The sequence below is a fragment of the Dipodomys merriami genome, unplaced genomic scaffold, assembly GCF_024711535.1.
Source record: "Dipodomys merriami isolate MVZ:Mamm:240054 unplaced genomic scaffold, mDipMer1.0.p SCAF_5, whole genome shotgun sequence".
Classification (NCBI taxonomy): Eukaryota; Metazoa; Chordata; class Mammalia; order Rodentia; family Heteromyidae; genus Dipodomys; species Dipodomys merriami.
This window is the reverse complement of record NW_027206068.1, coordinates 68,732,546-68,758,679: the sequence shown is the minus strand read 5'-3', so window position 1 is coordinate 68,758,679 and position 26,134 is coordinate 68,732,546. Positions and strand designations below refer to the sequence as shown.

The 26,134-nt window shown below is 49.1% G+C and overlaps 1 long non-coding RNA gene across 1 annotated transcript; it reads right to left on the bottom strand.

Moving 5' to 3' along the window:
* Positions 1-746: 746 nt before the first annotated feature.
* On the bottom strand, positions 747-15,579 carry LOC138810146 (uncharacterized). Its single transcript, XR_011367043.1, has 3 exons — positions 15,540-15,579; positions 13,145-13,224; positions 747-767 (listed from the first exon to the last, which is right to left on the bottom strand). It is a non-coding gene; the product is annotated as an uncharacterized lncRNA (long non-coding RNA).
* Between the last annotated feature and the right edge of the window lie 10,555 nt (positions 15,580-26,134).

Sequence of the window (26,134 nt, the reverse complement as noted above, 5' to 3'; positions counted from 1 at the left end):
CTGTTAGCTTGATCCAGCCGGAGACTACCAGTCCTGAAGCAGGAATTATCAAGGATGCTGGTGGGAATGATCAAGGACTCGGGTCCTCTGGCAGCCTCTGTCATTATCCACAGGTGACCTTCCCACAGAGGGACCCAGCCCAACAATTCAGGAAGTCCAGCACCGTGTCTGATACGTACCTGCACATACCTGTGGTGGGACTTGTGTGTTATTTCCTTCCTTCCTTTTACTGTTTTTAGTGCTAGTGATGGAATGAGGCTCAAACCCAGACCTTTGCACCTGCTAGCTGGGTGCGCTCCACTGGGCTACATCCCCTTAAGTTGTTTATTTCCTATGAATTCCATTCCTCGTGTAAAGTAACTCTCCTTGCAGAACTATAATGTAAACAGCATCTTCTTCTTTTAAAATTGTTTAGGGTTTTATTTTTGTTGTTGTTTTTTCCCTTTTCAGTATCCCCACCCCGGAGAGCCAATCCCTTTTCTCTTTCCTTCCTTCTTTCCTTCCTTCCTTCCTTCCTTTTTTTTTGGTCAGTGCTGAGCCTTGAACTCAGGGCCTGGGCGCTATCCCCAAGCTAGCACTGCACTCTACTACTTGAGCCCACAGCTCTACTTTCCGCTTTTTGATGGTTAGCTGGAGATAAGGATCTCATGGACTTTCCTCCTCAGGCTGGCCTTGCATTGTGGTCCTTAGATCTCAGCCTCCCCAGTTTCTAGGATTTCAGACATGAGCCACAGTGCCCAGCTGCTCTCTGTTTTGTCTCACGTTCCCTAGGACAAGAGGAAGAGGACAAAAGAGACCACGAGGATGGGGACAGGCGGGGACTGAATAGTGCTTGCCCTGCAGGAGCCCAAGTCCTGCCCCTGGGTCCCCACATTGAGATGGAAAGATGGCGGGGGGGGGGGGCAAGGGAGAGGGTTAAGTCTGTCCTAGTCTTTCAATGAGCTGAAACAAGAGTGTGCCAAGAGCCAAGAACAGGTCAGATTCAAAGCAGGAAACCCCAGGGCAGTGATACATGGCCGCTTCTCTGTCAGTTTTACAGGTTCTCTGGGGAGAGAGCTGAAACTGATCTCATTCGCTGTCTCTTCCAAATCTTGCTGGAGAGGAAGTGCACAGCGAGCCCTGTGGGTTGCCAGTGCCACTAATGTCTCCCAGGTGCTGGCTTGGGGAGGTAGCGAGCCGCAGGATTCCCTCGGCAGCAGTAAGGGGGCGGGGCAGAGTCTGGAGCATGCGCAGGCTGCAGCTTGGGGTGTAGATGTGGGAAGGTATGGAGGGAGGCAGAAGCAGGGAGACCCAGTAAGAGCCCCACTCCCTGTGGGCCTGCCCATGGAAGCCATCATTTCCAGATACCCCACGTTATACCCTCCCTCCCTCTCTTCCTTCCTTCCTTCCTTCCTTCCTTCCTTCCTTCCTTCCTTCCTTCCTTCCTTCCTTCCTTCCTTCCTTCCTTCCTTCCTTCCTTCCTTCCTTGTACTGATACTAGGGACTTGAACTCAGGCTCTCACCCTCTTGTTTAACTTTTTGATAATTAATTGGAAATAAGAATCTCATAGACTTTCCTCCCCTGCCTGGCTTTGAACCGCCAGCCTAAGATCTCAGCTTCCTGAGTTTCTAGGATTACAGGCTAGAGCCATGGTGCTCAGCTGCTTTTGCTCCAGGCTGAGGCTCTACCATTTAAGCTGCACTTCCACTTCCTGATTTTGTTTGTTGGTTAATTGGAGCTGAGAGTATGTGAGATTTGTCTATCTAAGCTGCCTTCTAATAGTGATCCTCCGATCTCAGCCTCCTGAGGAGTTAGAGTGACAAGCAGGAACTACCAGTGCCTGGCCTCTCCTGTCCCTTCTTGCCAAGTGTGTGAGGTAGTGACCTTCCCTAACCTCTAGAAGCCCTTCTCTCCCCACTCACCCTTTGCTAGGGTGGAGCTTGATGTGACTTCAACCTAACTTGCACCAGTCCCTGCAACCAACCCTCAAGCTTCATTTGATTCTACTACTCCTAATAAACCCAGCCCATAGGATCCCTCCTCCCTTCCAACAAGCATTTGTGGGAACAGAGAAGCCCAGCCTTGAGGCTTATTTCTAGAATTGTCCCCCTTCTGCTAGGTCGCCACAGGGTTTTTCTGTCCCCTGCCCCACCCTTCCCTCTGCAAGCATCTGTGTAGTAAGTACTTCCTTCAGCTTTTCCTGCTCCTAGTTCAGATTTACTTCCTTTGACTTCGCCTTGGCACTTCCCTGCCCCCAAATGGTTCTGATCTTCACTTTTTAGCTCAGCTACAGATAACAAAATGTTCTACTGGTGTTTGCCCGGTCTCCACAGCCTGAGAGTTAAATTCGATTTTGTAGAAAAGACGTCTTCTCAGGGCAGGGAATTTAGCTTCATCTTAGTCTATACAAGCACTATATGTGTTAATATATTCATATGCTATAACCTTGTGAATGATACATTTTCTTAAGTTTAGGTCCTGGGAAGACAACCAATGAAAGAAATGATTCAGGCAAGTGTCAAGGGTACCAAAGCCAGCAGGGGAATGTAGCTGAGATATGTGCAGGGCACTTTCATGGTGTGAAACTGCCTCACAGAATGATCTGCTATTTCAGAGGAAACAGCAACTTCAGAAAAAAAAAATCTGTCATACAGGTCCGTGGCTGGGCACTGGTAGCTCACGCTTGTCACCCTAGCTACTCAGGAAGTTGAGATCTGGAGGATCATGGTTCAAAAAGAGCTTAGGCAGAAAAGTCCATCTCCAATTAGCCAGCAAAAAGTTGGACTGGAAGCATAGCTTAAATGGTAGAACACCAGATGATTGTGTAATACACACAGCCTGAACTCAAAGCCATGCACTAGCGGAAAAAAAAAAAAAATCTGTGATCAGGGCTGGGAAGGTGGCTTAGTGGAAGAGTGCTTACCTAGCATGCATGAAGCCCTGGGTTTGATTGATTCCTCAGTACCACATACACAGAAAAGCCAGAAGTGGTGCTGTGGCTCAAGTGGTAGAGTGTTAGCTTTGAGCAAAAAGAAGCTCAGGGACAGTGCCCAGGCCCTGAGTTCAAGCCCCAGAACTGGCAAAAAAAAAAAAAAAAAAAAAATCTAGCTGGGCGCTGGTGGCTCACGCCCATAATCCTAGCTACTCAGGAGGGGCTATGATTCAAAACCATCTAGGTAGGAAAGTCTGTGAGACTCTTATCTCCAGAAAACTGGAAGTGGTGCTGTGGTTCAAGAGCTCAGGGACAGCGTCCAGGCCCAGAGTTCAAACCCCATGACTGAAAGAAAATTGGGGGAAATATTTTCTTTCTTTTTTTTTTGGGGGGGGTCGGCCATGGGGCTTGAACTCTGGGCCTGGGCGCTGTCCCTCAGCTCTTCAGCTCAAGGCGAGCACTCTACCACTTGAGCTATAGTGCTGCTTCCGGTTTTGTGGTGGTTTGTTGGAGATAGGAGTCTCATGGTCTCTCCTGCCCGGACTGGCTTTGAACCTCGATCCTCAGATCTCAGCCTCCTGAGTAGCTAGGATTACAGGTGTGAGCCACCAGCGCCTGGCAGGGGAAATATTTTCTACCTGCATCAAACAAAGATCTTGTACTTGCTGTCAAAAGAAATCCATGGTGACGCAAGATGGCAGCCACCACAGGCTCGGGAGTAAAAGTCCCTTGCAATTTCCGCCTGTTGGAAGAACGCAAAGAAGGCCAGAAGGGAGTAGGAGATGGCACAGTTAGCTGAGGTCTGGGAGATGACGAAGACATGACCCTTACTAGATGGACAGGGATGATAATTGGGCCTCCAGGAACAATTTATGAAAACCGAATATACAGACTTAAAATAGAATGTGGACCTAAGTACCCAGAAGCGCCACCCTTTGTAATATTTGTAACAAAAACTAATATGAACGGAGTTAATAGTTCTAATGGAGTGGTGGACCCAAGAGCCATATCCGTGCTAGCAAAGTGGCAGAACTCCTATAGCATCAAAGTCGTCCTGCAAGAGCTCCAGCGCCTGATGATGTCTAAAGAAAACATGAGCCGGGCGCTGGTGGCTCACGCCTGTAATCCTAGCTACTCAGGAGGCTGAGATCTGAGGATCGCGGTTCAAAGCCAGCCCGGGCAGGAGAGACCGTGAGACTCCTATCTCCAATAAACCACCAGAAAACCGGAAGTGGCGCTGTAGCTCAAGTGGTAGAGCGCTCGCCTTGAGCTGAAGAGCTGAGGGACAGCCCCCAGGCCCAGAGTTCAAGCCCCACGACCGACAAAAAAAAAAAAAAAAAAAAAAAAGAAAACATGTAACTCCCCCAGCCGCTGGAAGGACAGTGTTACATCAAGTAATTGAAAGCCCCGCCCCTTGATTTCCGGGCCTCCATCCTCCACAGTAGTCAGTTTCTAGATCTGTCTGTAGACCTTCAAGTACTGGAAAGGAAGCTCCCATTCGAGGCAGTTCATCCTAAGACACTGTACATGATACTAATTCTGTCCATTTGAAATAGATGAGTTGTGCTATAACAGACCATCTGTCAGTGTAAAAAAAAAAAAAAAAAAAGAAATCCATGGGAGGGGAGAGGGGAGAATTACCTGGAAGAGGTCTAGAAAAGGGCACGCAGAGAGTGAATAACATCATTTCTGCAGGGCTTGCCAGGACCCCATTGATGGCTGGGACACATGGTACGTCAGGCTTCATAATGTCCCCACTCCCACATGTCTACATTCTCCACGTAGAGATGGAATATGTCGGGATTTCATTGTAAGATGTCTTCAAATATATATGAGGCATGAGTAACTGGGTTGAATGTATTAGGGTGTATTCGTTTCCTAGGGCTGCCACAAAGAAGTTCTATAAACCAGGTGGCTGGAGACGTGACATTTTCTCTTACAATTTTGGAGGCATTGAAGGTGTCAGAGATCACAACTCCTCTGTCCTTCCTTCCCTCTCTTCGACCTTCTGGTGGGCCCAGCATACCTTGGCTTGTGGTAGCACTACTCCAACCTCTCTCCTCCTGTGGTCTTTTGCTCTGTATCTTTATGTTCCCTGTGTCTTCGTGTAAGGACACTAGTTGTTAGATTTAGGGGTCATCCTATAATCTCATTGATTCCATCCCAGGATCCTTAATTAATTAAATATGCAAATACCCATACTTTCTTTTTTTTTTTTTTTTAAATCGGTCATGGGGCTTGAACTCTGGGCCTGAGCGTTGTCCCTCAGCTCTTCAGCTCAAAGCAAGCACTCTACCACTTGAGCCACAGTGCCACTTCTGGTTTTCTAGTGGTTAATTGGAGATAAGAGTCTCATGGCCTTTCCTGCCCAAGCTGGCTTTGAACCTTGATCCTCAGATCTCAGCCTCCTGAGTAGCTAGGATGACAGGAATGAGCCACAGGCACCCAGCTACCCATACTTTCAAAGTGGTCATATTCAGAAGTTCTGAGCGAATGGAAAACTTGGAAAGATGTTTTATAACCTTCTCCAAAGAGCTTTCACAGGGGCAAATTACAGAAAACCCACCTGACTGAAGTAATCATTGGTAGCCATCCTAGCAAAAGAATCTCTAGTACCCGTCATGAACATCAGGCAAACCCCCAGGCACAGTTCACATGTCCATTTCCACACCATTTGCTGTGGCTACGCATGAGTCTACACGTCTCTCTAGAACCAGCTTTACTGAAAGCCCACAACTGAGATGAAACCTCCAGGTACTATGACCCAAAGTCAGGCAAATGGTTGGAGATGGTAAAAAAAGGCAATCATCCACTAGACGGTGGCCATCCACCATCATTAGGGGAGTTGAAAGGCAGGGACTCTGGTTGTCATGTTTGAATCCTAGAGCTTCAGAGAGCAGCAAGTCTTCCAGTAAACAGTTGCTGAGTTGGCTTTAAATTTCAAACTTGATTTGCCTCTGAGGGCTTTGTGCACTATAAATCCGAACTGAGCCTGCTTGTTGGAGATATTTCTCTCTGTAAGTTCCTGTCTAGGTAGACCAGTTAGCTGGCTGTTGTGTAACCATTCATCCTTACCAACTTCCAGGAAAGGGAGTCAAGAAAGAGGGTTGGCTCATGTTGGGGTTAACACATAGCAGAAGAGAAACATCAGTGTGGGTGAAATTGAGCAACAAATCAAACATGTCTCCACCTTGCCCCTTAGTACACACACACACACACACACACACACACACACACCCTAAACCTCAATAGCTACAAGACTGCAATACTGTTATCCTTGAATAATGGGAACCCTGGTAGAGAATAAAGACTGTGACATTCTGGGTTGGGACATGTGTCATCCAGTGGCTTTGCCTGAAGTATTCTGCCTTAATCACCCACAGAGGAGTCTTGTTTCCCAGGCACCAGAAAAGCCACTGGCCAGAGGGTGAAATCAGGCAGCCCTGAAGGGGGTGGAAGCTGGACTTGGAACCACATGGCGGAGCTGAATGTGCTGACCCAGATGGAGCTTGCAGACCACAGACCTCACACCACGGCCAAGCCCTTCCTTGTGCCAAGGCAGCCGGCTAAGTGTGATGTTGCAATGCAATGCATCAATTCTCAGTGAAGTCTGAAGAAATGAGGGGCGGGGCCAGCGCTCCACGACCACAGCCCTCAGGGACCTTCCTGTTTGCTTCTTGGGGGAGCAAAGCAGAGGCAGGGCACCTCCTGTTTGTGGGCTCTGACACTTCCTCAGAAGGAACAAGACTGGGACTTGGGTTTGAGATACTTGTACCCGGTCCACACATGGTAGTCACACAATTATTCTTAGAATGAGAATACAGAACTGACCAGGTAGGCCCAAAACCTTCTTGGAAATTGGTCTTAAATGATGTGAATTAGGGTTGGGAATGTAGCTTAGTGGTAGAGTGCTTACCTAGCATGCATAAAGTCCTGGGTTTGATTCCTTAGTATCACATACACAGAAAAAGCTGGAAGTGGCGCTGTGGCTCAAGAGGTAGAGTGCTAGCCTTGAGCACAGAGAGGCTCAGGGACAAGGACAAGGCCCTGGGTTCAAGCCCCAGGACTAGCAAAAAAAAAGTTGTAAATTAATTGGATGCTGGTTGCTCATGCCTTATCCTAGCTCCTCAGGAGGCTAAGATCTGAGGGCTAAAGTTCCAAACCAGCCAAAGCAGACATAACCAAGCAATTCTAACTAAAGAGCAAAAGCCAGAAGTAGAGATGTGGTTTAAGTGGTACAGCATCAGACTTAAACAAAGAGGTATTGGAGAGAGCCTGAGTTCAAGCCCAGGTCTGTCTGTCTGTCTGTCTCTGTCTGTCTCTGTCTCTCTCTCTCTCTCACACACACACAGAGAAAAAAAAGAGAGAAAAAAAACAAGGAACCAAATGCTCAGCCTGGCCTCGAGAATGTGAACCTGTATGGTGTATCAACATGTCCAAGGCCACTAGTTTTTTTTTGCATGTGGTACTTGGGTTTGAACTCAGGCTTTCCTGCTAGGAAGGAGCTCTACTGCTGAGTCATGCCTCCAGCCCCCCTTTTGCTAGTTATTTCTGAGCTAGGGTCTCATTTTCTGCCTATGCACCCACTTGGAAGGAGATCAACATATTTCAGGCTTCCTGTAGTTGCTAGGAATGAGCCCCTGCTCTACCCCTCAGCTTCTTTTTGTTGAAATGGAGACTCAAGGACTTTTCTGCCCAGGCTGACCTGGAAGAGAGGTCCTCCCAATCATAGCTGGATGACAGGCAAGTCCCACTGTGCTTAGCTATGGGTTGAGAAGGGGGGGGTTGTCTCACAAACTTTTCTACCGGGGCCAGTCTTGAACTACGATCCTCCAACCTCAGCCTCCCAAGTAGCTAGGATTACAAGCATAAGCCACCAGTATCCAACAAGACTATTGCTTTTTAAATGAACATTCAAGGATTGAAAAATAACTCTTGGAAGATTGAACTGTGATAACTGAAGCTAAAAATTTAAGAGAAAGTCAGAAGATAAAAGCTGAGGGGGAAAAAAATCCCCAAAAGCAGAAGCAGGGAGTTGGGGGACAGGGGGCAGGGAGGGATCAAAATGGAGGAGAATATCAGAGAATAAGTTTAGGAAGTTTGGCAGTTGAGCAATGAGATTTCCATCACGAGATGACAGAAAAAGGAAAGCAGGAAGTTGTATTGTAAAAAGTCACAATAATATAAGCAAACATGCTTTAAAGGAAGCCCAGGTATTTTTAGCTTGAAAGGAAGAGCTTGTATCTAAGTGACTTAATGAATCTCAAGGGACAAAGAATCTCAAGAAATCTCAAGGGACAAAATTATGACATTTCAGAATAATGAATAAGGAGATTCAAAAGCTTCCAGGAAAGGATGATGGAGTGAATCATAGACAAGGACAGGGGATTAGTTTAACAACGATCTCTATTTAACTACCAAAAAAGTAAAATAAAAATTAAAAAAAGCCAAGAGTGGAGCTGTGGTGCAAGTGGGAGAGCTCTAGCCATGAGCACAAAAACTCAAGAACAGCGCCCAGGCCCTGAGTTCAAGCCCCAGGACTGGCAAAAAAAAAAAAAAAAAAAAGTTTTTAAAATAATGAACACATACTTGATAGAAACAATAATTGAAGGCTGGTTGCTGGTGGCTCACACCTCTAATCTTAGCTATGCAGGAGGGTGAGATCTGAGAGCCAGCCAGTGCAGCAGATAAATACAAGAAACTTTTTTGAGTTGGGGCTTGAACTCTGGGCCTGGGCGCTGTCCCTGAGCTCTTCAGCTAAAGGCTAGTACTCTACCACTTAAGCCACAGAGCCACTTCTGGTTTTCTGGTGGTTAATTGGAGATCAGAGTCTCCCAGACTTTCCTGCCCAGGCTGGCTTTGAACCACAATGCTCAGATCTTACAAGTTTGAGCCACCGCTGCCTGGCTAAATCCAAGAAACTCTTTATCTCCAATAAATCACTAAAAGGCTAAAAGTAGAGGTGTGACTCAAGTGGTAGCATGTCAATCTTGATGGGAAAAAGGCAATGCCACGTGTTCAAGCCTCAGTATCAGTACCAAAAACAAAATAACCCTCCAAAATCCTAGTAGTTAAATGAGACTAGTTTTTTTCTTTTTGTCAGTAGAGGGGCCTGAACTCAGGGCCTGGACACTGTTCCTAGGTGTCTTTGTGCTCAAGGCCAGTGCTCTACCAATTGAGCCACAGCACCACTTCTGTTTTTTGAGTGGTTAATTGGAGATAAGAGTCTCATGGGGGGAGTGGGGGAAGGTGGCTCAGTGGTAGAGTGCTTGTCTTGCATGCATGAGGCCCTGGGTTTGATTCTTCAGTACCCACCTAAACAGAAAAAGCTGGAAGTGGCACTGTGGCTCAAGTAGTAGAGTACTAGCCTTGAGCTGAAGAGCTGAGGGACAGCGCCCAGGCCTAGAGTTCAGCCCCACGGCCAACAAAAAAAAGAAAAGAAAAGAAAAAGTAAAGAGAGTCTCCTGAGGACTTTCTACCTGGGTGGTCTCAGATCTCTGCCTCCTGAGTAACTAGGATTTCAGGTGTGAGCCACTGGCACTTGGCTGCATGAGACTGTTTTTGAATTGTGGGGGAGGTTAACCTAAGGGGCCGTTACCCGTGGAGTGCTTGCTCGGTGTCAGAAACTAGGAGAGGCCTTTTCCTTAAAAGATTTAATGTAGTCTTTAAACACAGAAATAATGGAGATGCTCCGGGCACTGTGGGGGAGCGATCTCCCCCCCCCCTGCCCTCTGCAGGTGGCTCACCCCTGTCTGGAGCGGGCCCAGGGCTTGCAGTGGGCCCAGGGCTTGCATAACTCCTCCTCACGCTGAGCCTTCATCCCCGATTCTCCCACTCAAGAAAGCATATTGGGATAAGTGACTGAGAGTGACATTATTTTTGGAAGAACCTAAAAATTTCTCAAATGCAATTTTTAAAAAGTACATCATGCCAGGTGTGGGGGTGCATGCCTGTAATCCCAGCATTTGAGACGCCATCACGGAAGGATCTTGAGTTTGAGGCTATATAGTAAGTATCTTAAAAACAAAAAGAACACACTCTTCCTTCAAAAGGAAAAGCCATCATTAAAGAAATCTCAAGATCTTAGTAGCCACTTCCCTGTGGCCTGTCCCACTGTTTCAGAGCCTGAGAAGACAGAGGGCTTGGAAATCTGTTTGGGCCCCACGCTGAGTTAAGGGCTGAGCAGTGAGCTCCTGCCCTTTAGTAGCCTGCTTTCATAGAAGAATAGGATAAGGCTCTGCAGTGTTCGCCATGGGCACAAGCTTGACCACCTGAACAGGCTTGTCATGAGGCTCTGGGCCTCACTTTCTTTGCCTGACCTCTCTCTGTCTCTCTGTCTGTCTTTGTCTCTGTCTTTCTCTCTGTAGGTACTGGGGAGTGAATTCAAGGCACAGTCACTGTTTTTTAATTTCCCTTCCCCTCACGATTGGAGCTCTATCACTTGAGCCACAGCTACATTTCCAGCTTTTCTTGTGTGGCTGATTGGAGATAGAAGTCTCAAGCATTTTCCTGCCAGGCTGCCCTCCAATGGTGATCCTCAGATCTCAGCCTCCTGAGTAGCTAGGATTCCAGGCATGAGCCACTGGTATCTGGCTTTGTCTTGGTCATTTTCCTACCAATACATCATAGTTATTTTTGTTGCCAGAGGAAAAGAATTCTCTTTTAATTTAAACATGCTATTTCTTGAGCATTTACATTATGCTAATCAAGTCAACAACTAGACCAGTGATATAAGGAAATCTTAGGTATGGCACAGGACTCTGTGTGGGTTTTTAACACTAGTCAGTACTAATTAACCTTAATAGAGCATTAAAATGCTTATTAAGGATGGGAATACTTATTAAAATGCATATTTTTGGCTAGGTGTGGATGGCTCATATCTGTAATCCTAGCTACTCAGGAGACAGAGATCTGAGGAGCCTAGTTCAAAGCCAACCCAGGAGGAAGGTCTGTGAGATTCTTATCTCCAATTCACTACCAAAAACCCATCTAATTGAGTCTATATTGGATTAGGGTGGGCCCTGTGTCCAATGACTGGTGTCCTTGTAAGAGGGGAGATTTGAAGACATGGAGACACTAGGGAAGGTCTTGTAACTATGAGGGCAGATTGGAACCCCTGTGGTTATAAACTAAGGAATGACCAAGCTGGAGGAAGTGAGTAGCTAGGATTATAGGTATGAGCCTGGTTACTTCCCAAACACCTTTTATAGATGTTTTCCTTTATGATATAGAATTGAAGTATGGGACATCCATTTAATTATATCTTTCTGAGAGTTGGGGGTGTGGCTCAGGTGGTAGAGTATCTAGCAAGCTCAAAGTCCTGAGTTCAAACCCAAGCACCAGGCTGGGAAGTTGGCTCAGTGGTAGAGTGTTTGCCTTGCATGCATGAGGCCCTGGGTTCGATTCCTCAATACCACATAAGCAGAAAAAAGCTGGAAGTGATGCTGTGGCTCAAGTGGTAGAGCGCTTGCCTTGAGCTAAAGAGCTGGGGGACAGTGCCCAGGCCCAGAGTTCAGGCCCCACGACTGACCAAAAAAAAAAAAAAACCCCAAAACAAAAAACAAACAAACCCAAGCACCAGAGAGAGGAAAAAAAATCTCACAAACCAAGAACAAAGGAGGATTTATAGCCAAAGGGCAGGATAAAGGAGTCTATAGTTGCAAAACGACTATCAGTAGACATAAAAGGCAGGAACATACTTGAAAAACTGAGTTCTTGCTAAAGTTAGGTTAAGGTCTTAGATATCAAGGGTGGGGTGCATGGTATAAAGAACTCGATGACATATCTAGAGAGATCCCTGTACATAGCCTGAACTTCTGTTGATGCTGGGATAAGAAAGCCAAGGGCAAAATGGAGTCCAAAGTTCCAGGCCTACTTGAAAAGAGAGTTTGTACTTGGCAAGGTGGCTCACATCTGTAGTCCTAGCTACTCAGGTGGGTGAGATGGGAGGATCTCAGTTCAAAGGCAGCCTGGGTAGAAAAGTCTGTGGAATTCTTATTTCCAGTTAACTACCAAAAAGCCTGAAGTGGAGCTGTGGCTTCAGAGTGCCAGCTTCGAGCAAAAAAGCTACAGGAGAGTGAAAGGCCCTGAGTTCAAGCCCCAGTACCAACACTCTCTCTCTCTCTCTCTCTCTCTCTCTCTCTCTCTCTCTCTCTCTCTCTCTCTCTCTCTATCTGTCTCTCCCCTCCCCCCCGCCCCAGCTGGTTCGTTTCCTTCTGGCACTAGTTGATATCTGGGTTTCACTGACCCTGCCTCAAATTGGGGACCAGCATTTCTCCAAGGGGTAGGAATCCTGATCAGTTTTTAGCTCAGGAACTTCTTGCTGACCTCATTTAAAATATGCTTAATAGAAGCTGGCACTGGAGGCTCACACCTATAATTCTAGCTACTCAGGAGGCTGAGTTCTAAGGATCATAGTTCAAAGCCAGCCCAGGCAGGAAAGTCCACGAGACTCTGATTTCCAATTAACCACCAGGAAACTGGAAGTGGTGCTGTGGCTCAGGTGGTAGAGTGCTCACCTTGAGCTGAAGAGCTGAGGGACAGCTCCCAGGCCCAGAGTTCAAGCCCCATGATCAACAAAACAAACAATATGTGTGTGTGTGTGTGTGTGTGTGTGTGTGTGTGTATGTATGTGTGTGTGTGCGCGCACACACGCACATGCTTAATAGCTAATGTGTACCAAGTGCTGTGTGCCAGGTACTATAGTCTTTTCCATAAACTACTGCATTTAATTCACATACTAATTCTTTGCAGTAGGTCATCTTACTTTGCCCCATTTCTTTTCAAGTAAGAATCAGGGCGTGAAGTTCAGTCAGTTGCACAGGGCCACTTAGCTAGCACTGGGAGAAGTTAAAATAGGAATTTACATCATTCTGACACCAAAGATAGCTTGGAACCACAAGACTATATTGCAAATTTGGCTACATAAATAAAGCAAAATCCTTAGGAAGGTTTTTTGTTTGTTTGTTCTTTGCCAGTCCTGGGGTTCAAACTCAGGACCTGGGCACTGTCCCTTAGTTTCTTTTGCTTAAGGCTAGCACTCTACCACTTGAGCCACAGCACCACTTCTGGCTTTTTCTGTTGATGTGGTGCTGAGGAATGGAACCCAGGGCTCCATGCATGCAAGGCAAGCACTCTACCATTAAGCCACCTTCCCAGCCCTGATATGTGCAGTTAAAAAAATAACCCATACAATAGCAGGATAAGTATTGGGCTAGATATGGACATTATACCTGCACTCCCCGCTACATGGCGGGCAGTGGTAGGAGAATCACAGTCTGAAACCAGTCTGGTCCAAAGCAAAAGATCCTGTCTGTAAAACAAGAAAGCAAAAATGGCTGGGGGCTTAAGGAGTAGAGCAGATGCCTTCCTAGCAAGCACAAGGCCCTGAGTTCAAACCCTAGTACCACCTACGTACCAAGAAGATGAGAGATACCAAGGAGAGAGCTGCTTTCACTCTACAGCCCAGCTTGATTGTTTGTCCCAGCTGCAGGGGGAGGAGGGGAAGGGAGGCAGGTTTCAGGGCAGGGCTGTGACTGTCTGGAGAAAGGAGCCTGTGGGTTCATGGAGGTCCCACATGAGCAGGAACCTTCCAGACTGCTCCAAGGTTCAAGGGTAAGTGGCCATTATCTCCTAGAGGGAGAAAGCCTGCTCCTCCCAGCAGAAACTTCCAGTTGTGGTTAATGACCTAGGTGTGGCCCTAAATGGACAAGCAATTGTATTTCTCTTAGCACTTTGGTCACCCCTGTAACTAGGGTTTCCTCCCTCTGTTCTTCGGAGAGTCTTTTGCTCTTGACTCTTTTTTCCCTTCTCCACTTTGACCTCAGGGTCCAGTGAAGCCAGGCTGCCAAGGAAGCAGTCTTCCTGCCCTTCTCGTTCCAGACCCCAGGCCCCTGGCTTGTCCTCTCCCCTTCTTCCTCCCAGGGCAGTGGAGGTAAGCCGTACTACTGGGAGCCATAAGGGGGACCCATTAAGATAAGGAGAAGAATAAACAGAAGCAGATGTCCCGCAGCCCAGGTCCCAGGCCACTGAACAACAGGAAACGGATGGCAGCTGATAAGAGCTGTCTCCAGGGCCGCCTGGACTTCTGGGAGCCAGGGGCGGGGGCTGGCCTCCTCAGTCCCCAGAAAGCTGTTTTCCTTTCCCTGGGGATGAGCTGGAGGAGCCCCACTGGGTGACTAAAATCAAATGGAGTGAGATCTGTCTATCATCCATGCCAGTGAACAAGTGGGTGACATAAACCCATGCCAGATGTGCGACAGACACACACCTAACACAAACACCCATGCCACACACACGCCACACATTTCACACACAAACTGAATATAGTATATACATGCACGCTCACCTACACCATCCCCCCCCCCCCCCCGCCTCCCAACGTGCACACACACACAAGCTCTCCTCTAGGCAGAGGTTTAAAGGCCCTATGGTAACTCTGGTCTCCAGACCTCCACTGTCCTCCATAGTATGGGGTGTCTGAGCCTCAATTTGGGGCTCTCTGGGCATACTTGGGGCTTCATCTGAGTGTCACAAGTGGACAAGGAAACTTCTAGAACTCCTTCTGTGCACTAGAACCTAATGGCCACCATGGCCCAGGAAGGACAGGAGGGATGTGGGGCTGGGCTCAGGGTGCTGTGGAATTCACCCGTGGACTGTCACCCTACTGCAGACTGACTTCTTTTACCTGACTTGGGGCTTGAACTCAGGGCCTAGGCTCAAGGCTGGCACTCTACCACTGGAGCCACGGCACCACTTCTGGCTTTTTCTGTGTATGTGGTGCTGAGGAATGGAACCAGGGCTTCATGCATGCAAGGCAAGCACTTCACCACTGAGCTACCTTCCCAGCCCCTCGATCGTCAGATTTCCTGAGTAGCTAGGATTACAAGCATGCATCCCTGGTGCCTGGGCTCACTTTCTTAATATATATTCTATGAAACCTACACATCAACTTCTTTGGGCTTGTTAGTAGTCTACATAGAAGCGGGACACAGAGGAAGGAGAGGCTGGGGTCCTGGTACCCTGAATTTCAGAGTGCCTCCAGTCAGGACTGCTTTTCCTCTGCTGTCTTTGCTGGGGATCCTGGGCTCCTTCTTCATCTCCCTAAAAGCCAGGGGCCCAGAGACCTCTTGCTGATGCTGGCCTCTGGGTTGTCTGGCCTCCCCTTTTGGAGTCTTGGTGGTTCCATCCTGGGCAGCTTAAGGTGTGATATGCACATGTCCTAAGGGGAATGCCCAAAGCCACCGGAAGTAGATTTGTGTGCAGAGGGGCAGAAGCTGAGAGAGGCAGAGGGGGCCCGCCCTCCCTCCCAGGGGAGCTGTGAAGCAGGGTGGCCCTGGCTGGCAGCAGGGGCTGGGGCCCCACATCCCCTCCTCGGGCTCAAGCAGCGTGGGCTGCTCCTGACCATGGGCTAACTTTGACCTAGGCAGGGCCTAGGAAGGTGGTTTAGTGGTAGAGTGCTTGCCTAGCATGCATGAAGCTCTGGGTTCGATTCCTCAGTACCACATACACAGAAAAAGCCAGAAATGATGCTGTGGCTCATGTGGTAGAGTGCTAGCCACCAGTCCCAAGGGGAACCCTGGGCAGAGGCTACAAGGTTCACCCACCAAAGCCAGCCCCACTGCTTACTTGCTGTGTGACCCGCACTTAGTTCCTCAGCCTGGTTCACCACACACTGCAGTTTCCTCATGTGGAAATAGGGAAGTTGTTGGCTGGCCTGGTCCAGGGGTGGGGTGTGATAAAGAAGGCTGTGTCTGGGTGGGGTCCACTTCTGGTTCTCCCACTTCTGGCTGAGAAATGGGAGGGGGACATTCTGTCCTGTGTGTGGGTCTGACTGCCCCCTGGGGCCAGGCTAGGAAGCGGAAAGCAGGTCCTCTCTGGGTCCTGGAATTCCCAGCCTCAGTGGTGCAACTAGCACAGAAGCCAGCCTGAATTCTGTTTTGCACCTTTGTCCTCTGCATGTGTCAGGTCCCTCAGGAAATGCACGGGGAGGACAGGATGGAAAAGCCAGGCATTTCTAGGTCCCTTAAATCCCTCTATACCTCAGTAGAAAAGATAGAAATAGAAAGATAGCAATGGAATAGAATGGGGGTGTGGTGAAGTGGGCTTCAGGTCCTCCTCTCTGGTCAGACACAGCTCTACAAGATTCATTCCTTTAGGCCTGGCACTGGCAGCTCATGCCGGTAACCGTAGCTACTTAAGAGACTGAGATCTGAGGGTCATGGTTGGAAGCCAGTCTGGGCAGAAAAGTCCATGAGACTCTTCATCTCCAATAAACCATTCAAAAACTGGAAGTGGCGCTGTGGCTCAAGTGGTAGAGCACTAGCCTAGCGCACAGAGGCTCAAGGACAGAGCCCAGGTCCTGAGTTCAAGCCCCAGGACTGGCAAAGAAAAAAAAAGATTCATTCTTTTACCTTTGTGCAAGCTCGCAACAACCTGTGGTCCTCCAAGTGCATGAAGTTCAGTGCCCAAGCTGCCCAGCCTGACCGGGTGACCCCGCCCAAGCTGCCCAGCCTGACCTGGTGACCCCGCCTGCATGAAGATTCTTCTCTGTGCTACACAATCCTTGCCCTAGGGTTTCTCAGCACACAGCAATGTGCCAGCACCAGTTCCACTCAGAGCTCTTCTTCCCACACATCCAACATCTCTCTCCACCAAAGAGTCTTAGAAGTTGCTTTCTGCAATGATATTTATAGGATCCTGGGACAGCCCGGGACCTAGAGATAGCACTAATCCCTTAAGTGACAGGAAAATAATTGTGTTTCCTCCAGGACAGACTCAAAGACTAGAGGCGCCCAGCCAGGCAGCCTTTGTACCATATGTGCAAGCAGCCAGCCTCCTTTGCTCTGCCAGTCTATGCTTAGTCACTCATGCTTTCTTCAGGCCCTGGCAAGAGTAGGTTGTCCATGGATGTGTTGTTGGTAGGTTGCTATGGGTAGAGAGAAATGACTTTAGGCCTGGTTTAGTTCAATTTGTCTTAACCACTCAGTGCTGACCATCATGGCTACTCCTGAAAAATAGCCATGGAAGGGCTGGGAAGGTGGCTCAGTGGTAGAGTGCTTGCCTAGCATACATGAAGTCCTGGCTTCGATTCCTCAGTACCACATAGACAGAAAAAGCCAGAAATGGTGCTGTGGCTCAAGTGGTAGAGTGCTAGCCTTGAGCCAAAGAAGCTTGGGGACAGTGCCCAGGTCCTGAGTTCAAGCCCCAGGACTGGAATAAATAAATAAATAAATGTAATAAATAAATAAATGTAAAAAAGCTGTGGAGAGGCTGAGATTGGAAAGATGGAGATGCCAGGCTGGACATAGGAGAAGCCAGAGACTCTGTTTCCATGGAGGGAGGATGGAGGGGGCTGGCCTGTGTCTGTTAACAACACTGGAAAGGCTAAAAGTGGGTGAACTGAGGCTCAGGCACAAGCCAGGGCAGGAAGGGAGATCCTATCCCAAAAATAACCTGTGAAAAAGTAAGAGCTGGAAATGTGGCTCCAGCTGGTATCATAACAGTCTAGCAAGTATAAGGCCCCGAGTTCAAAACTCCATCATTTTGGGGGGGTCCGGTCATGGGGCCTGAACTCTGGGTCTGGGCGCTGTCCCTCAGCTCTTCAGCTCAAGGCTAGCGCTCTACCACTTGAGCCACAGCGCCACTTCCGGCTTTTTTCTTTTTGTTTATATGGTGCTGAGGAATGGAACCCAGGGCCTCATCCATGCAAGGCAAGCGTTCTACCAATGAGCCATCTTCCCAGCCCCATTTCAAAACAGTTAAAAATGGCTGTAGTCACAATGGACCTAAGTTGCTTTCCAGCCATAGTTGGTGGAGATGAGTGGTGGTCCACAGGGAATACCTTAGACAATCTCTAACCCCAGTCTAATGGGGTATATGCTCCTGCATCCAGGGTCTGCATTTGAATCTTGGGATAATTATTAGCTGTGGCCCTTGAAAAAGTGACTTTTCTGGGTGCTGGTGGCTCACACCTGTAATCCTAGCTTCTCAGGAGGCTGAAGTCCAAGGATCACAGCCCACACGGACAAATCTGAGAGATAATTAACCAGCAAAAGACCTGAAGTGAAGAGCAATAGCCTTGAGTGAAAAAGCTAAGCAAGAAAATGAGGCTTTGAGTTCAAACTCCAGTCCCAGCCCAAAAATGGTGACTTTTCTGGGCCTCTCTTTTGTCTAACAGGATGGTGAGGTAAAAGGATCTATCACTGGGTTGTTATGAGGATCAAATTAACAAATACATAATCACAATCGATGTTAGCTATCAATGTTATGTCTCAATGGACAGAAGAGACAGTGGGGTGTGTGTGTGTGTGTGTGTGTGTGTGTGTGTGTGTGTGTGTGTGTACTAGGGCTTGAATTTAGAACCTGGGTACTGTTTCTTAGCTTTTCCAATCAAGGCTGGTACTCTACCACTGGAGCCATAGCTCCACATGCAACTTTTTGGTGGTTAATTGTAGACAAGAATCTCACATACTTTCTTGCATGAGCTAGCTTCCCCATCCTTCCCTCCCCTCATCCCCCTAGTCCTAGGGCTTGAACTCTGGACCTTGACACTGTCCCTGAACTTCTTTTTGCTCAAGGCTAGCACTCTACCACTGGAGCCATAGTGCCACTTTCAGCGTTTTCTTTTTTCTTTCTGTAGGTCATGAGGCTTGAACTCTGGGCCTGGGCGCTGTCCCTCAGCTCTTCAGCTCAAGATGAATGCTCTACCACTTGAACCACTTCCGGTTTTCTGGTGGTTAGTTGGAGATAACTGTCTCACAGCCTTTCCTGCCGGGGCTGGCTTTGAACTGTGATCCTCAGATCTCAGCCTCCTGAGCAGTTAGGATTACATGTGTGAACCACCAGCACCTGGCTTCCAGCTTTTTCTGTGTATGTGGTACTGAGGAATTGAACCCAGGGCTTCATGCATGTTAGGCAAGCACTTAGTGGTACTAAGCCACATTTCCAGCCCCTGGGCTGGCTTTGAACTATGATCCTCAGATCTCAGCCTCCTGAGTAGCTAGCATTTCAGGTGTGAGCAACTGGTACTCAGCTTAGAATAGATATTTGTTTCTTCTTTTCACACCCATTTTACTGTTTTAGTGGATCCCCAAGTTCCCAGAAATGGATTGTAACTTGTCCAAGGCAAAACACATTGGGAGTCAGTTGGGCAGCCTCTCTTCCCTCCTGTCCTTCAGGGCCTAAAGGACAGTTTTGTGAACAACATGATGTCCCTCTCCTCCTGCAGACACCAAGGGCACAGCCCAGGGCCCCAGGCTTCCTCGTTCCCCGCCCAAGTCCTTAGGGTCTGCTCCAACCAACCCGTCCAAGCCTTCACACGTCCTGCCTGACCCCAGCTTGCCATAATGAGTTCCATGCACTGGCCACCCACTGTGAGTGGAAAGATTTTCTTCTATTCGAATGCTCTCAAGCTTTTAGAGGAGCCCTGGTTCCAATTCAGGGCAGGGGAATGAGCTCATCACCCCCTTCCCCCAACTACGATGCTCTCGATAAACACCTGTGACTCTTTCTTAGCCCACTTCTGTCCTGATGGAAGAGCCTCTCCAAAGCCTGTGAATCATCCATGCAGCTTCCATTCCCCAATAGCATTGGCTTACTCTAGAGTTTTCTTTTTCTTTCTTTTTTTTTTTTTTTGGTCGTGGAGCTTCAACTCTGGGCCTGGGCACTCTCCCTGAGCTCTTCAGCTCAAGGCTAGTGCTCTACTACTTGAGCCACATTTGTGTTAATTGGAGATAAGGGTCTTAGGCTAGCGAGGGTGCTGGTGGCTCACACTTGTAATCCTAGCAACTCAGGAGGCTGAGATCTGACAATTGCAGTTCAGAGCCATCCTGGGCAGGAAAGTCCATGAGACTCTTATCTCCAATAAACCACCAGAAAACCAGAAGTGGCACTGTGGCTCAAGTGGTAGGGCGTTAGCCACGAGCTGAAGACAGGGCCCAGGCCCAGGCCCAGAGTTCAAGTACCCCCCCCCCACACACAAAAAGAGTCTTAGGCTGGGGATGTGGCTTAGTGGTAGAGTGTTTGCCAAGCATGCATTGGGTTCAATTCCTCAGTACCACATAAACAGAAAACACCGGAAGTGGCACTGTGGCTAGGCTTGGGAAAGCCTAGACTTGGGAAAGATGGCATGGGATGGTGAAGCAGAGGAATGGACAGGCTCTTGGTGGCCAAGGAGAGGAAGCTGTTGTTATTTAACTTTTTATTTATCTGCAACAGTGAAGTACACAATGCTCAAGGACACAGGCTGATGAACGTCATACCTACACACACACCTCCACCCGGCCTCTACAGGTCATGTCTATGATAAAAATGTTCTACCGCCTACATTAAAATGAATGAAGTTAGCAGGTGCTGGTAGCTCACACCTAGACTCCTAGCTACTCAGGAGGCTGAGATCTGAGGACTGTGATTTGAAGCCAGCCTACGCAGAAAAGTCTTTAAGACTCTGATGGTCAATAAACTACTTAGAAAAGCCAGAAGTGGCACAGTGGTAGAGTGCTAGCCTTGAGCAAAAGAAGCTCAGGGCTAGTACTCAGACTCTGAGTTCAGCCCTAGGACAAGCACACACAAAAAAAATGAAGTTAATTTTAATTATGCATTTCATCCAACAGATCCAAAATAATACTTTAATATGTAATCAGTATTAAAAGTATTATGTTTAATATTAACATTTCCCTGGCTGGCTCTTTGAAGCTCAGTGTTTGTTTCATAGGTACAGCAGAGTCCAGCCTAGTCCCATTTCCAGGACTCAGTAACCACATGATGCAGCTGCTAGTTATAGTACAGGGCCAAACACTAGAATTCAAGGGGTGATAATGAAAAACAAGCAAATAGTACCCACTGTAGGAATGTAATTGTGTAAGATGTCCCTTCCTCCCTCCCTCCCTCCCTTCCTTCATTCCTATCTTCCTTCCTTCTTTCCTTCCTTCCTTCCGACCTCCCTTCCTTCCTTCCTTTTTTCCTTCCTTCCTGGGACTCACATATACCAGGCAAGCCCTCTACTACTGAGCTATATAACCCCAGCCCCAAGCCCTTAAGCCATTGCTTTTACTTCTATTTAGTTCTATTTTTATGAAAACTGAGAAAGTCCCCGCCCAGTCATGGTGCTCTAACCCCGTTTCCCTAAGGTCTTAGGTTACTCAACCTAAGATTCCTCAGGGGAAGAGTCTGAATTCCCTTTTAGCTCTAGTGAAGGAAGTCATCAATCCACTAACAGGATGTTTCAAAGACAGATTCTTTGGCTTCCCAACAAGCCTCCAATTTCAGCCTTGACTTATCTAGACTTCTAACCTCAGATGGTCATCTGCATATGTTCAGTCAGGTGCCACCAATGGCGGTATGGTCAATGACAGGCCACACATATCACAATGGCCTTATGAGATCATACTGTCTAGCTAGCTGCTGGTGGCGTGTACTTATAATCTTAGCTACTCTGGAGACTGAGATCTGAAGATTGAAGATTAAGGTTAGAAGCCAGCCCCAAAAGGCAAATCTGAGAGACTCTTACCTCTAATTAGACAGCAAAAAACTGAAAGTGGAGCTGTGGCTCAAGTGGTAGAGTGCCAACTTTGATTAAAAAAGCCAAAGGAGGCTTTGAAGGTGGCTCAGTGGTAGCGTGCTTGCCTTGCATGCATGAGGCTCTGGGTTCGATTCTTCAGCACCACATAAGCAGAAAAAGTTGTAAGTGGCGCTGTGGCTCAAGTGGCAGAGGGCTAGCCTTGAGCTGAAGAGCTAAGGGACAGCGTTCAGTCTGAGTTCAGGCCCCACAACTGACAAAAAAAAAAAAAAAAAAAAGCCAAAGGAGTGTACCTTGACCTTGAGTGCAAGCTTCAGTGCTGGCATGCATGTGCACACACACAAAACAAACAAATAAATAGACATTATATTGCCTAAGCCAGACTCAGTGGTACATACCTGTAGTCCCAGCTATCAGGAAGGCCAAAGCAAGAAGATTACTTAAGCCCAAGAGTTTGAGACCAGCCTGAGCAGCACAGTAAGACCCTGTCTCAAAAGAAGAAGAAAAGAAAAGAAGAAAAGATCTTACATTGCCCAGGGATGTAGCTGTCTTCATTTGTGTAACTATATTCTGTGATGTTCACACAACAAAGTCACCCACTGATGACTTCCTCGGGATGGATCCTCATCAGGAAGCGATGCCTGACTGCATCCGAAAGGAAGCAAACACACAAGGCACACAGCCTGTGTCTCAGAGTAAAGATGCAGTCGGCCATGCGTGGCTGTGCATTCTGCCTTGGCAACCATCAGGCATCAGGTACTTCATCAAATACTTCACCTGCACCAGAAGTCCCGAAGGACAATTCCTCTAGGAGTAACAGCCCAGTAATGAGTGCCATTGTATCTGTGTGTGTGTGTGTGTGTGTGTGTGTGCACATGCGTGCCCTGGTGGGCATGCATGCACAGGTGTGTGCATCTTGGTTTCCTCTGAGCTGGGACCACAGCAGTGGCTAAGGGGGATGGCTTCAGAGGATCTCTGTGAGAGAAGACAGAGGGGACTTGAGTTGGGTGTGTGCAGGTCAGGAAATGTATAGTGGGCATTCCCATCCATCCTCTCACCCTCATTGCTTCCCCCTCTGGCACTGGCTTTCCTGGAGACCAGCCAGTCCAGAGTCTCCTCTTCTGGGACAGGTGAGTCGTGGTGTTTCGATGATGGGATGACAGGAAAGAGCAGTGGCTGAGGTGGGGATGTGGACCCGTGGCTGGGTGTGTCTGTGGCGCCTGGGCCACCTGAACTCCAGTCCCAAGGCAGTGCTACCCAGCCGTGACTACCTTGGCCTCATAGAGTCTCACTTCCCTCAGGGTAAAATACCCCAGTTACACCTATCTTGTAGATTACCATGATCCCTGGGTAAAATAACACGAATGAAAGAATAACCTATGTAAAAGGCCTTCATGCCTGATAAGGTACAAGACAATGACAAGACAATGACAAGACATTGGGGAAAAGGACGGGGGACACAGTACTGTGGTGACCACCCCCTCCAGCCCTAGAGACCCTCTTTTCCTTCACCATGGGCCTGGCAGAGACATGATCAACAGCAGGGCTCCCATCCTCCATGTACACCTGTCCTGGGCTGCCGAGAAACCAGCTCATCATAGAAGGTTCTAGGCCAGGACTTCATCCAAGCATCGGGTGCCATTCCTCACCACTTGGCCTGGTTTCCGCAGCTGGGACCGTGGAGGAGGCTCACGAAGACCCCCTGGGTCTTCACGAAGACCCCCGCCCCGTGGGGGTCTCTCCCCGGCCAGGCCCCTCCCCTCCGCTGGGAACCCCCCAGCCCCTCCGTGGGCATCTTCCCGGACCCCTACTCGGAGGTGAGCATCACTCGGGGCTAGGCCTCTGTCAGCGAGGAGATAGAAGGGTGCAGGGCGGGGGTGGGGTGTGTGAGGGGCTGCTCCCCCCCCTGTCCCCCAAGAATGCCGGGATTGAACGTCCTGGGAACCCCGGAACCCCGTGGCAAATGCCCTTTCAGCAGTTAAAAGTCTCTGCAGCGTCGGAGCCCCTCCTGGCCACCCCTCCCCGTCTCGGTAGGCCGTCATTGTTCCCAGGCGTCGGGGGGAGGGTGGGAGGTGGGGGGAGACCCGGCGCCACCGCCGCCGCGCAGCTCCGCACCCCCCCTGCCCCCCCTCCCGCCCGTCCCCAAGCCGCCGGGGAGGGCGGGGCGGGGCGCGCGGAGGGCGGGGCCGGCGCTGCCAATCACGGCGCGGCGCACGTGCGGCACGTCTCCGCGTGGGGCGGGCGGGGGGCGCGGGGTGGGGCGTGGGGGCGCGCAGGGCTTGGGGGACGCAGGCCGAGCGGGAGGGGGCGGGGTGAGGAGTGCCACCCCAGAGGGTCCCGTGACTGCCCTGCGTCCCCCCCCCAGGCAATTAGGGGGACCCCAGGACCGCCCCAGAGTCGGTCTGTCCGATCCCCTCCGTAGAGGCGGGGCGGGACGGTGGATGCTCCGCCGGGGTCCCCGGCGCGGAGAGAGGTTCGAAGGCGCGGCTCGCAGCACCTGCCCCGGGAAGGCGGAGCCGGGCTGGGGGTCCCGGCTTGGCCTCGCCCCCCCCCCCCCGTGCACACCCCCGGCGAGGAGGGGAGTGGGCTGTTTGTGGCGGGGGTTTGGTGCCGTGACCTCCCCCGTCCCCCCCCAGCAGGTCCGGCCATGGACGCAGCGGCTCCCGCGGCCCGGGCGGGGGCACCTGCTCGGGACCGGACGTGTTTGCGTGGCTGACTCGGTGGGGGGCGCTGTCCTGACGGAAGCGGGCAGGCAGCTGTGCCCGGGGCTGCAGGGTGATGTTTTGGTTCTTGGGTGAACGGTGTGGAGCCCCAGAAAGTTCCACATCGCGGCGTGGAAGGCGGTGGGACGCGGCTGTACCTTGCCGGGCCCTGCCTGGGCTGTGTTGTTGACTCTGTTGAAAGGGATGCTGGAACAACTTCCGGGAGAGCAGTGCCCTTTGAAGTGCGGGCAGGATTTTCTTCCGACCCTGTCTGTCGTCGTGGTGGCTCCTTTGATGTGCTGGCTTAGCAGAGACTGACTGTGGGGACCAACAGATCAAACAGCTCTCCTGCCTCCCTTCCGTCCAGTATCTGGAAGAAGCTCAGAATTTCCCATGTTTGTCTCCTTCATTCATTGCATGGTTTTCAAAAGGATGACTCAACCCACGGTGCCCGTGAAATTACCATGGAAAACTTAGGGATAAAGTTATCTACCTAGGTTTTTTCCCCTGTACTCTCATAGTATCTAATTAGGGCCTGGGCACTGTCCCTTAGTTTAGTTTTTTTTTTTTTTTTTTCTTCAAGGGTAGTACTCTACCACTTGAGCTGTCCCTCCACTGGAGACTTTTTGGTCGTTCATTGGAGATAAGAGTCTCACAGACTTTTCTGCTTGGGCTGGCTTGGCATCCTCAGATCTCAACCAGAGTAGCTAGCATTACAGGTGTGAGTCACTGACACCGAGCAACTGGGTGTTATTCTTACTTTATAGGACAGAAGTTGGAGCCTTGGGTCCCACACTGGGTGAATAAAAGCCTTTCTTAATTTGCCCGGCCTTTGCTGAAAGTTAATTGGGTTAATTAGATGACGTAAACCATACAAAGCACCCATATCAGTACCTGGCCCAGGCTAAGTGCTCAGTGCTGAGTTAGCCATTCTTATCACTCTTGTGATTACAAAGAAGCAGCGGGAAAGTTCTCTTCATTGCTTGGCAAAGTTTTGCCTGAATCTTTGGCAGCAGACTTTGAGGAATTGTTCTAGAAATGTGTTAGGATTTTTGCTCCCCCCCCCCCCACCTCTGGGTGTAGCCACTTATGAAGGGTATTGGAAGTGGAATTTCTGAACAAGATGCACTTTACAAGGTCTCTCCCAGAGATTTCTCCCAGATTACATCTGTGAGGAATGTTATAAGAAGCAAGCTGTTTCATTCTCAGCTGGAAACGTTGATATCCAAGAGTCTAGAGTGGAATGGAATGTGAGCTTTTGTTTTTGCTTGACTTTTGATGACATGGATAATATAACTTGACTTTATCTAAAATTTCACAAAGCCAATCAGCATTATGTACTAAATCATTTCCTTTTTAAAAATTTAATGTTATTGTCAAGGTGAAGTACATTTCTTGTCAAACATCGTTACCCCCTCCCCCCGCCCCCCTGCCCCCCCCAAATCATTTCTTTTTTTTCTTGTTTTGGTCATGGTTCTTGATCTCTGGGCCTGGGTGTTGTCCCCGTGCTCTTCAGCTCAAGGCTAGCACTCTACTAATTGAGTCACTGCACCACTTCTGATTTTCTGAGTGGTTTATTGCAGATAAGAGGCTAATGGACTTTCCTGCTGGGCTGGCTTTGAACTGTGATCCTCAGATCTCAGCCTCCCAAGTAGCTAGGATTACAGGTGTGAGCCACCAGCACGCCTGGCTCTAAATTATTTCTTAAAGTGTTTAAAAAGCACTGGCTTGGAGCAGAGTGAGTGGCTGATTCCACACAGATTCAAGGCTAATAGGAAAGAGAGGAGTGCGGGACAGGGTGATCAGGACTGATCTGGGTCAGATGTGCCTTGGAAGATCCAGGAGGAAGATGGGTAGGCTGAGCTACCCCACCTGGTGATGGGAGATCAGAAGCCACAGAGCAAGCATAACTGGGCTGTAGGACAGAGCTCTGTCTGAAAAGGGGCTCTCAAGTCATGGCAAGTCTGCCCAGTTAGACTTTGCACCTAACATGATACAACAAA